Below are 12,471 nucleotides of genomic sequence, written 5' to 3' on the forward strand. Positions count from 1 at the left end.
CGTTCTTCTGCTATTCTTCGTGCGTGCCTTAGAGGAATTCTATTGAATCCTCAATTGTTGCGAGTTAAGCTGACTTAGGCATTTTTGAGTGAAGGAACTAACTAAGGCCGCACGAATCGTGTTAAAAAAATCTAATTTCGTGACATAAGCACCTAGTTTCGGCCCTGCTATCGAGTGTGAACCTTTATCGTCGTTACCCACGCTATCAACCTTCTTCCTTCCCATCTCACTTCAACCCACATCAGCCCCTTTGAAGTTTTTTAAGAGTTAAAAAGGTTGCTAAAAATGGCTGTATCTTGGCTTATTTGTGTCCCTTACTTGCTATATTAATAGTTAGTATGTTGGTAGCGGACAATAATGAAAATGACAGCTTACAGTTATGGTTTCAGTCCTACGTTGCTGCAACTTAAAATTTGATCACTTAAATTTAATTTCATATAATTTAATTATCTCTACTTCTACGATTTTAGTAATGGGTCTACAATAATAATACTCTTAATATTGTTAAATGTTGCTGGTAATATAACTTGTCATGATTTCATTCGTCTATGTTTACAATACTAACAGTAGTTGTTAAAAATCCACTTCCTTATTGTTACTGTTGTATAAAATTATAAAAGGAATGGGACAAATCGTATAAAATTAAAATAAGAGAATCAAATATTAAATTTCAACATGATAGAGAAATTAAAACTAAAAGATTTAGCAAAACTTAATTATGGATACCGATATATTTCATCAAAATATTCTATGTATGACTTATTTATAATTATATATTTATCTTAACCTATTCAAGGATGAAGTGACCCACTTAATCCAATCCCATCGAAATTGGATTTGTATTAAAAAATATATTTTTGATCTGCTGAATTTGATTTAAATTTTAAATAATAAAAGGACTATTTGAATCAATTAGGCTAAACCTTCAACTTAAATTTTATTTTTGGAATTCAATCCGATTCGTTTTATCAACACTTATTTATCATGCATTACTAAACAGACGTGTTAAGAGAGATAGCATGCACGTGTTATTTCCGTCAAAGCCAGCTCTATCAATCTTTCCTAATCAATTATTAGTTTCTTATAAAGAAAAGAATTATTATAAAAAGGTTGAGAGTTAGTTAGGGGATCACGTTGTAATCATTATATATTTTTCATGTAATATAGAATTATATGCATATAAAAATAATTAAGATATACTTCTTTGGGGGAATCATACCCAATAATTTCATCATATTATTATAAGCTTGTTTATCTCCCATTTTTAATTAAAAAACTATTTGTATACATTATCTTATTTCTAATTCGAGAATATGGGTACAATGTAAACTTGTCCATGGGTCAGACCGTCCGTCCAAAAAGCGGGAGGGTTTGGGAAAAAATATTGGCCCGAAAAATGGGCTTAGGCAAAAAATAAGGCTTGTTTAGAAAATGGATCGGGCCTCTGCTAAGGCTTTTTTGGCCTCGAGCCCGACCCGACCTGGCTCGAATATGCCAAAAAAAAAAGCTACTTTCTTTTTACTGCTTTGTTGCTACTATTTTGTTGCTATTGTTTTGGATATTGCATAACTCTTGTTTTATTGGTAATTTTGTTACTATTTTACAGGCATTTGCTTGTTAAGTTGCACCTATGTTAGTGTTAGTTAAGTATACATATTGTTATTTAATTTATTTTTAATTTTTTGGGAAAATTTTATTTTAATATTTTTAGTATTTTTGATGTATTATATATTTTTTAAAAAATTATATAAAAAATTAATACGGGTAGGTCGGACCTTGATTTTAGCATTTTTATCCGGGCTGGGCTTGGGTAAAATTTTAAGACCATTTTATATAAAACCCCTTTATTATTATTTAACAACTCATCTAGTCAAAAACGTTTACCTTGTTATCTACTATTGTTATAAAAGGTTGATCTAAAATCGCGGAAGCTTTTGAAAACTCTAATGTTTAAAATTCGTGTCTTTGAAAACAATAATTATTTTGAAAATTCCTCTTCTGCTAAACTAGCATTTTAAAATAAGTAAGCTAAAGCCTAATTAAAAATTTAAACAAACATAAATGACCTTATTACATAAACAAAACCCAACACAAACTTTAATTTTAAATAAAAGCAAGTGTAGCACAGTTGCAGTTGTGTGGCCACCTCCGAGTCCTTCGCAGCACCAAATCACCTATGGCTAAGGATTACATGTACAGTTGAACAGAGGGGTGAGTTTACGAAAACTCAATGTGTAATCTCTAATAAGCAAACAGTCAATTAAACGGTAGATAAATGCAGTTTGGGACTGAGCCCGTTATAATAACAGTCCAGTTCAGTGTGGCCTAAGCCCTTTCCTATAACAGTAAATGATTGGACTTGAGCCCATCACAAAGCCAGTAATCAGTAGGGCCTTTACCTAATTTCAGTAATATTATCAGTGGGGCCTTGGCCCATAATAGTAACAGATATCAGTCATACAGTGAACAATATGTAATATCATTAATGGATGCAGTAACAGTACAAAATCATTTATCAGTGCAGATATGCAGTTAGAAATCCTACCTAATCCAGCCTCTACACACCATTCCGTCCCGCCAAACACACCATGTGGGGATAAAATCGACCCACCTAGCCAGACACACCAAGATTAGCACCGGTTGCGGTACTAAATAGTATTGTAGCAAAGCTACCAGTAAAATAAACGACATATAGCCATCATTAGGTCCACAGTCGTCTTGGGCGACCTGTGCAACCTTATCAGTATGGTACACATCCTCTAAAAATAACAACCCATCCCCATGTAATATATCGTGGCATAATATCATACGTGTATGCAAAATGTCATGCTCAATCATAGTCATACATATCATAGAGTAAATCAATCATACATAACATAAAGCCATAACAGTCATTTCATCTCCTAGGGGTATAACAGTCATTTTACCCTATGGGGGTATTATGGTCATTTTACCCTATAGGGATCTCGGTGCAGATATCGACCTTTCGAAAGGTCCAAAGTCGCCTCGAGCGGCTCAGGTAACCTAAATGGTCATAACAGTATAAATGGGCCCAAGGCCTATTACTCGGCCCCAAGTGTGTCCACACGCTCGTGCGACCCGCTCAGACCAAATTTCACCACGGCTATCAGATCTACATTGCCCAGTCCAGTATTTACCACAAATCGTGAATTTCATCCGAGTGGGGCCCACAAGCCCATTGAGCCCACACGACCCATTTCGGCCCTACGTGGCCCATTATGGCCTAAGCCCATGAAAATGCTCATGAAAGCCTCTACAGTCTACCGCCCATGGTTCGTGGGTTTGGCTTACCACACGAGTGATCACACACTCGTATGGTCTCAACGTCGTATTTCAGTTTTTTGATTTTTTTCGTTCTACAGTTACAGTGGGGTGGTTATACATCTGATGCGATGTAGATTCCCTTCGTTCTGAACACTCTTATTCCAAAAACCAATGATCACCGTACCCTTTGGTTTTTGGCAATGTACCAATCAATCTCGATCACCACCAGTTAGGAATGAAAGCAATGCAGGTTGGAGAAAGCGACGAAAACCTTTAAAACCTCACAAATCTCCCATCGAGAACAAGAAACAAATGAGATGATATATATCTCTCCACAACAACAACCTCCCAAATCCCAATATTCTCTCCTCAAATCTCTCCAAATATCCCTCCTCAATTCTCTCTATGACAAGTTCAAACTCCATTTAGCAGTATTTCAATCCAACTCTACCACCCACACGAATTAGGCAGCAAAATAAATACTCACTTTCTGATGCGCCACCACTCGAACCTTAGACCCCATGTACACTCCACACGCCCCTTATCACTAGACCAACAACTCCTTTGTATCATATTTTAACCATAATAATTGAAGAAGCTACTATCTAGATCCAAGGATTTTATTCACTTAAAATAAAAATTTTACATAATCCAAGGCTTGAACCCCTGACTTCTTAGACATTTCACAACACTCCTAAATCACTTAACCACTGAAGCAGACATTCATTTATGTCACTTCCTTGCACAACTAAATATTTATGTGCATTATCCTAACAGTTCCCTTGTTCAAAACCTATTTCTTCTAGGCCCAAAATTTGGGGTGTTACACCAGGCCTAGCAAATAGACCTAAAATTTTTGTTGGGCTCGGCTTGAACTTCACCCGACCCGACCCATAGACACCTCTAATACAATAGTAAGAAAATGTGTTTGATTTATTTAATTTATAAATTATTTATTTATACCATACTAATAATTGTTGATTGAATTAATATCATGACTTAATCAAATATCAGTTTAATTAAAATTTATTAAAACTCATTTTTATAAAGTAATTGTTACAAAATAAAGATATATGTGATCAAAGAAAATATAAAAGCAATACAAAATGTACCTTATTAATCAAATGGATGATTACAATGCTTCATCACAGTCTCCATTTATAGGCATAAGAAGTATAAAAGAAGTAGAGATCTAATTCTAATAACTATTAGAATTTAAAGTACATCAAAACTTTATCTTGATCATGATGGATATCCACTTAATAAGATGTTCACAACACTCGCCCTTGGATGTCCATTTGTAGATAATGTGCCTCATTAAAACCTTATTAGAAAAAAACCTTGTGGGATAAAAACATAATAAAAGAAAAAGAGTACACAATCTTCTATTACAAGCTACCTCATTAAAAACCTTTACCAGGAAAATCCAATGGGACAAAACCTTGGTTAAAGGAAAAGAGTACAATTTATTTTAGACTCCCTCTAATGGCAACATTACATTACCTTTTTGAGTTTACACATTCCAATCTTGTGTAACAGTTTTTCAAATTGTAACACCCCAGACCTGACCAAGACGTTATGTCCGAATCTGATGATCTGACAAGGTAGTGCTTTTCGAAAAATATGTTGCGGCTAAATCCCCTTTTCTATTTAACCCTTTTTTTCACTATCTTATGCTAATTTCAAATCATGTCGTTCGTTTCCAAAACATTATTCATTTAGAAATCGTTATTCAATTTCAAAACATTTTCTTATTGCGGAAGCTTTTAAACAGTTTGCGTATTTGAGGTATTTTTTATAAAACATTAATTTCATTTGAAAACCCAAGTTTTACCTAACACTAACAGGTTTAAATCATAAAACCATATAAAAACCAAATTTAAACCAAAATCCGTAAAGGCCATAATTACAGTAAAATACTCAGAAATAAAAGTAAAATCATAAATAGGTAATAAATAGTGTAAAAGAAGTCGTGTGGCCACCACTAAGTCCTCTGCCGCACCGATCTGCCTAAATCTAAGGATTACCTATACAGTAAACAGATAACCCTTTTCAGTATCAGTATCAGTCAAGTTTGGGCCTTAGCCCATCTCAGTACAAAAATAGTCATGCAGTAGGACTTTAGCCCATCACAGTATCAGTAGCAGTAACAAATATGCAGGCGCAAAAATCCTACTCATCCAGCCTTTACACACCAACCCCGTCCAACCCTACACTCCATGTGGGGATATAATCAACCCACCCATCCATACACTCCAAGTAGTACTGAATGCGGCACTAGACAGTAGTTTGCAGCTGAGCTGCTAGTAATTTAGGCTCGAGGCCTTTCAGTACACTTCTTCCAAAAATTATAATCCCCCAACCTAATACAGTGCAATATACATAAATGACATGCTATAACATAATATCATGCATGTAAACAGGGCATACAGTATCAAATCAGTGGGATATCATCAGGCTTAATAATATCAGTCATACAGTCATTTCAATCAAGTAGGGGTCTAGGTAAGCTTAACAACCCTATACCAGGTCCACAGTCGATTTGGGCGACCCATTTAGCCTTATCAATCAAATAGTGAAAATGAGCCTACAAGCCCAAGATGTTGGCCTGTGTGGCCCACATGAACCTAATTGGCCTTGGCCTCGTGATCCATTTTAAAGTAACATGTGCTAGTTAATTATTCATATGTGTTTCCACTATTTACTCATATGATCCTTCAAAGCTGTCTACTTGAGTCACTGTTACTAAATTATTTGTATCTTAAGCTACAAAATTCCGAATTAAGATCCGTAAATTTTCCCTGAAACCAGACTCACATATCTTCTTACCATAAAATTTTCAGAATTACTGGTTTAGCCAATAAGTAGAGTTTATTCTTTAAAGTTTCCCCTGTTCAATTGTCTGACATTCTTGACCTTTCTGCACTCAAAATTAATTATCTTCTCGTACAAAATTCTGATGATGTTCCCATTTGTTTCTTTTGAAAGTAGACTTATTCAGGATTTTAAACATATAAATTCTAACCTTTATGTTTGTGTTTCGGGTACACACCTGGTTTTGTTTGATGCTAAAATAGTCTTTGAGCACTTCAAAGTTGCAAAAAATTCAAATCGGTATGTTTACGAAAATCACGAGGAGAGCCTTAATCCTTGCGAAATGCTGCCGGCAACACCCCAAAATTTGACTATTGAACACAAAATAATCTCTTAAAATGATACCCAAATACTTACTAAATTTGCACAAGTGCTGCTTAATGCTACTAAATCAAGAGGAAAGAATGGTTTAGGGGGAACAAGGGAATTTCAGCAGTAGAAGAAAGAAAAGAAAAGATAATCGAGTAAGAAACAAAGAAGAAGAAAAAATTCGGTAGAGATGGGGGAGAGAAAATGTCAAAAAGATGGAGAGAAAAATAACTCTCTCTCTTTTTTTTTCGAAAAAGGAAAAAAGTGATCAGATTTTGGATATTCTCCCCTACAATCCCCTAATTCACTCCGAAAATCGCTCCCTCACTTCCCACTACACATCCAACACTCAGAAACCCAGTTCAGCATAACTCTTGCTGAAATTAAGAGCAAAAATACAACTTTTGTCGTCCCAAAGATTCGCACCCATGACTTCTCTCACACCAACACTCCACTTATCCACCAGACCAGCAAGCCTATTCTGTTAATTATTTACCAAATTTTACTTAAAAGCCTACACACCAAATATAGGGATTATTCTTAAAAATACCAAAATTAGCCCATGTCCTAGCCTGAACTTAGGACCTACCAAACACTCCCAGAACACATAACCACTAAAGCTGACAAATGTTTGTGTCACACATTCACAATACCCAAAATTAAAATTTCGGGGCGTTACAATTCTACCCCTAAAGAAAATTTCGTCCTCGAAATCTACTTGATCAGAACATATGAGGACACTGCTGACACATCGCATCCTCAAGCTCCCATGTGGCCTAATCAGTGTTATGATTACGCCATAGAACCTTTACCAGTGGAATGGATTTTCCTTTCAGAACTTTAACGTCACGATCTGGAATCTAAACTAGCTCCTCCTCAGAGGTCAGATCTGGCCTAACCTCGATCTCTTCAACAGGAACAGTATGAGTGGGATCAGAGCGGTACTCCTCAACATAGAGACGTGGAACACGTCGTGAATCCGATTCAATTTCGAAGGTAACTCTAACTGGTAAGCAATCGGTCCCACACGTTTTAGTATGCGGTAAGGCCCAATAAACCTAAGGCTGAACTTAGCCCTACGACCAAACCTTAATACCTTCTTCCATAGCGAGACCTTGAGAAAAATGAAATCTCCCACAGAATACTCAATCTCTCGACGCTTTAGATCGGTGTGAGACTTCTGTCTATCAGATGTCACCTTCAATCGGTCCTGAACCTATCTAACTTTATCCTCGGTATCAGAAACTAGTTTAGGGCCTAGAACACACCGCTCGCCCAACTCAGTCCAACATGAAGGTGTGCGACACCTATGACCATATAAAGCCTCGTATGGTGCCATTTGAATGCTAGACTGATAGCTGTTGTTATAAGCAAACTCTACTAGCGGCAAGTAATCCTCCCAACTGCCTCGGAAATCAATCACACAACTTCTTAACATAACCTCCAGTATCTGAATCACCCTCTCTGACTGACCGTTAGTCTGAGGATGGAACGCAATACTGAAGTCTAATCTTGTACCCAGAGCTTCATGTAACTTCCTCCAAAATCAGGACGCGAAACGAGGATCCGTATTAGAGATGATCTAAACTGGTACTCCATGCAGTCTCATTATCTCAGAAATATAAAGTTTTGATAGCTTGTGTAGAGAATAATCAGTACGAACCGGTATAGAGTGGGTGGACTTGGTCAATCGATCCACGATGACCCATATTGAATCCTTCTTAGTGGGTGTTAGAGGCAACCCATTAACGAAATCTATAGTTACGCACTCCCATTTCTAAAGAGGAATCTTAACCGACTACAGCAAACCTGAAGGTAACTGATGCTCAGCCTTATCCTACTGGCAGGTCAGGCGTCTACCCACAAAATCAGTAACCTCACATTTTAACCCTAGTTAACCCTAGTTACCAATATAACTCACGAAGGTCTCGGTACATCTTATTTTCGCCATGATGCATAGCATAAGAGCTACTATGCGCCTCTCGCAGTTTAGACTGCCTTAATTCAGTATCTTTTGGTACACTCATTCTATCACGAAAACAGAGTACCCCTTCGCTATTCAGTCCAAAATCCTAGGTATTCCCACTCTGAACCTGTCAAAAACAAAGTCCCAACGACTCATCCTCTTTCTGCTTACCCTTAATCTGCTCTATCCACGTTAGTTTAACTTGTAATTCGGCCAAAAGACTACAATCATCAAATAAACTTAGGCGAGCAAATATCGCCCTCAAATTAGTCATAGCCCTACGGCTTAGTGCATCAACCACCATATTGGCCTTACCAAGGTGGTACTCAATGGTGCAGTCATAGTCTTTAAGCAACTCAATCCTTCGGCATTTCCCAGTGTAGATGAAGCTCCTTCTGAGTGAAGAGATACTTGAGGCTCTTATGATCAGTGTAGATGATACACTTCTCACCATACAAATAATGCCTCCAGATTTTCAGTGCGAAGACCACAACGACCAACTCCAAGTCATGGATTAGATAATTCACCTCATGGGTCTTAAGCTGACAAGATGCATAGGCTACCAACTTACCATCTTGCACCAACACACATCTTAAACCGACATGTGATGCTTCACTATAAACAGTAAACTCCTTTCTAGGCTCTGACTTTATCAGAACAGGGGCATCAGTCAGTACAGTCATTAGCCTCTCAAAGCTCTCTTGCTATGCATCAGTCCAATTAAACGACACACCCTTACGTAGCAGCTTAGTCAAGGGTGCTGCAATTAATGAAAAACCCTCTACAAATCATCGATAATATCTCGCCAGTCCTAGAAAACTGTGGATCTTAGTCACGTTCCTAGGCTGCTTTCACTCAAACATAGCCTCAATCTTTCAGGGATCAACGTGAATCCCCTCAGTCTAAACTACATGACTAAGAAATGTCTCCTTAAGTTGCGAGAACTCGCACGTACTAAACTTAGCATAGAGCTATTTTTCCCTCAAAAGTGATCGTCATGCTCATCCTCAGTCCTTGAGTAAACCAGTATGTCATCGATGAATACCACCACAAAGCTACTGGTGCATTAGTCAATCCGAATGGTATCTCTAGGAACTTGTAGTGATCATAATGAGTCCTAAAAGCCGTCTTATGAACATCAGCCTCCTTAATCCTTAATTGATGATATCCAGATGGAAGTTCAATCATAGAGAAAACCGAAGCTCCTCAAAACTGGTTAAATAGATCATCTATCCTCGGTAGGGGGTACTTATTCTTAATGGTCAATTTATTCAGCTGCGTGTGGTCGATGCACATACGCATGGATCCATCCTTTTTATTTACAAATAGAACCAATGCTCCCTACGAAGACACACCAGGGCGGATGAACCCCCGATCTAAAAGATCTTGAATTTGAGCCTTAAGCTCCACAAGCTCTTTCGGTGCCATTCCATAGGGAGTGATGGGCACCGAAGCTATACTAGGAAGGAGCTCTATCCCAAACTTCACTTCATGATATAGAGGTAAACCCGATAGCTCATCAGAAAAGATGTTCGGAATATCCTTTACTGTTTTGATATCCTTAACTGTAGAGTATCTAGAATCTGAAACAGTTACATAGGCCAAGAATGCCTCACATCTCTTACGAACCAACTTCTCCGCCACCAGTGCAGAGATCACACTAGATAAGCTGTTCCGACGTTCTTTGATCATGACTACCTCCATATCCTCCTCTGCGATTTTCGCCTTCTCGACCAGGGAAAAAATATCTCGCTCCCTCTGCGGGGCTATCAGAACTCTCAAATTATCTCTGAAGCCATCCTCAAAGTGGACACATCGCTCATACTCAGATGCCACCATACCTCGCGCATAGTGGCTTAATCTTAAAAACTCAGCCTCGTACTTGGCCACTGATCAATCCCCCTGTGTAAGATTTAGAAACTCCCTCCTACGTGCATCCACATAACTAGCTCCGACATATTTCCCCTGGAAGGTGGTCTTAAAGAACTCTCAGGTCAGACGTTTAGGTTGAGTGCCCTCCTTAACGGTCAGCCACCCCTGATGAGCCTCGTCCCACAGCAGCAAGACTGCACCCTTTAATTTCTGCTTAGGGGTGCAATCTAGATCATCCATGATCCTCTCCGTGACCTCAATCCAATACTTAGCCACACTAGGGGTGACCTAGTAACATACCTGAAGAGCTCAGCTCCATTGGACCGGAGTCAGTCTATAATCGACCTTCAGCCCCCAAATCTAGTATTGGGCCCAACGACCCTCTCCTAAATCTTTATCATAGCCTGGGACAATACATCAACCCCAGCCATGCGATCTTGAGACCCAGTCTCAGTAGCAAGCGACACTGGCGTCTCACTCGTATCCAAGTTTGGCAGATTACCAGATGATGAAGATCCAGCACGAGCACCTCTACGGCCTCTTGTACCCTGTCCACGAGTACCTCTGCTGCTCATTGTCTAATTGCATTTTATCGGTATCAACAATTTTATGCATCAGTTTACATTTCCAGTGTTTATTAATAGATATTTTATGAAAACAGTATCAGAAGTGTAAAGTTTGTTTCAGACATCGCAATGTCAATCAATGTCTATCAATTTTACTACAGTCTCAGTACACACTATTTTAAGTGTTTTCAGTATAGTCTATCTATAGTAATCCCAATATATATTACCTATAGTAGTTTCAGGATATACTATCAAAGACAGTTTTAGTTTTAGTTTAAACAATTCACAGTTTCAAAAAACATCAAAAATTTAGCCCAGCACAGTATCAGCAGCAGTAACAGATATGCAGTCACAAAAATCCTACCCATCCAGCCTCTACACACCATCTCTATCCAACCCTACACTCCATGTGGAGATATAATCAATCCACCTATCCCTACACACCAACTAGTTCCGAATGCGGTACTAGACAGTAGTTTACAGGTGAATAGCCAGTAAATTAGGCTCGAGGCCTTTCAGTACACTTCCTCCGAACATTATAATCCCCTAACCCAATGCAATGCAATATACAGATATGATATGCTATAACATAATATCATGCATGTAAATAGGGCATACAATATCAAATCAGTGGGACATCATCAGGCTTAATCATATTAGTCATACAGTCATTTTAGTCTATTAGGGGTCTAGGTAAGCTTACCGACCCTATAGTAGGTTCATAGTCGATTTGGACGACCCGTACAACCTTATCAGTCAAGTAGTCAAAATGAGCCTAAAAGCCCATGATGTTCTCCCGTGTGGGCCCACACGCTCGTGTGGGCCACATGACCCAAATTGTCCTTGGCCTCGTGATCCATTTTAATGTAACCCGTGCTAGTTAATTATTCACTTGTGTTTCCACTATTTACTCATATGATCCTTCAAAGTTGTCTACTTGAGTCACTATTACTAAATTATTTGTATCTTAAGCTACAGAATTCTGAATTAAGATCCGTAAATTTTCCCTGAAACCAGACTCACATATCTTCTTACCATAAAATTTTCAGAATTATTGGTTTTGCCAATAAGTAGAGTTTATTCTTTAAAGTTTCCCTTGTTCTACTGTCTAACAGTCTCGACCTTTCTGCACTAAAAAGTAATTATCTTATCGTACAGAATTCTGATGATGTTCCCATTTGTTTCTCTTGAAAGTAGACTCATTCAGGATCTTAAAAATATAAATTCTAACCCATTATTTTTATACAATTTGTAATAATTTTCCAAAGTTAGGATAGGCTTTTTAAAAATCATTCTGACCCTGTTTCACTAAAATTCAAATATATCATAATATGAAAATCTTTTGCTTACTTTGTTTCTTCTATGAGAAACTAGAAAAAAATATCTTTAACTAATTTCATATTTTTTCATCCTCTAATTCACAATTTATGGTGATTTTCAAAGTTAGCCTACTACTGCTATCCAAATAGCAAGCAATTTTGGCTTTTCGCTGAATCCCTTATTTTTGTGTTTTGGGTACACACTTGGTTTTGTTTGATTGATGCTAAAACAGTCTCTGAGCAGTTCAAAGTTGTAAAAACTTCAAATCGGTTCATTTAC

The sequence above is a fragment of the Gossypium raimondii genome, chromosome 6, assembly GCF_025698545.1.
Source record: "Gossypium raimondii isolate GPD5lz chromosome 6, ASM2569854v1, whole genome shotgun sequence".
NCBI lineage: Eukaryota > Viridiplantae > Streptophyta > Magnoliopsida > Malvales > Malvaceae > Gossypium > Gossypium raimondii.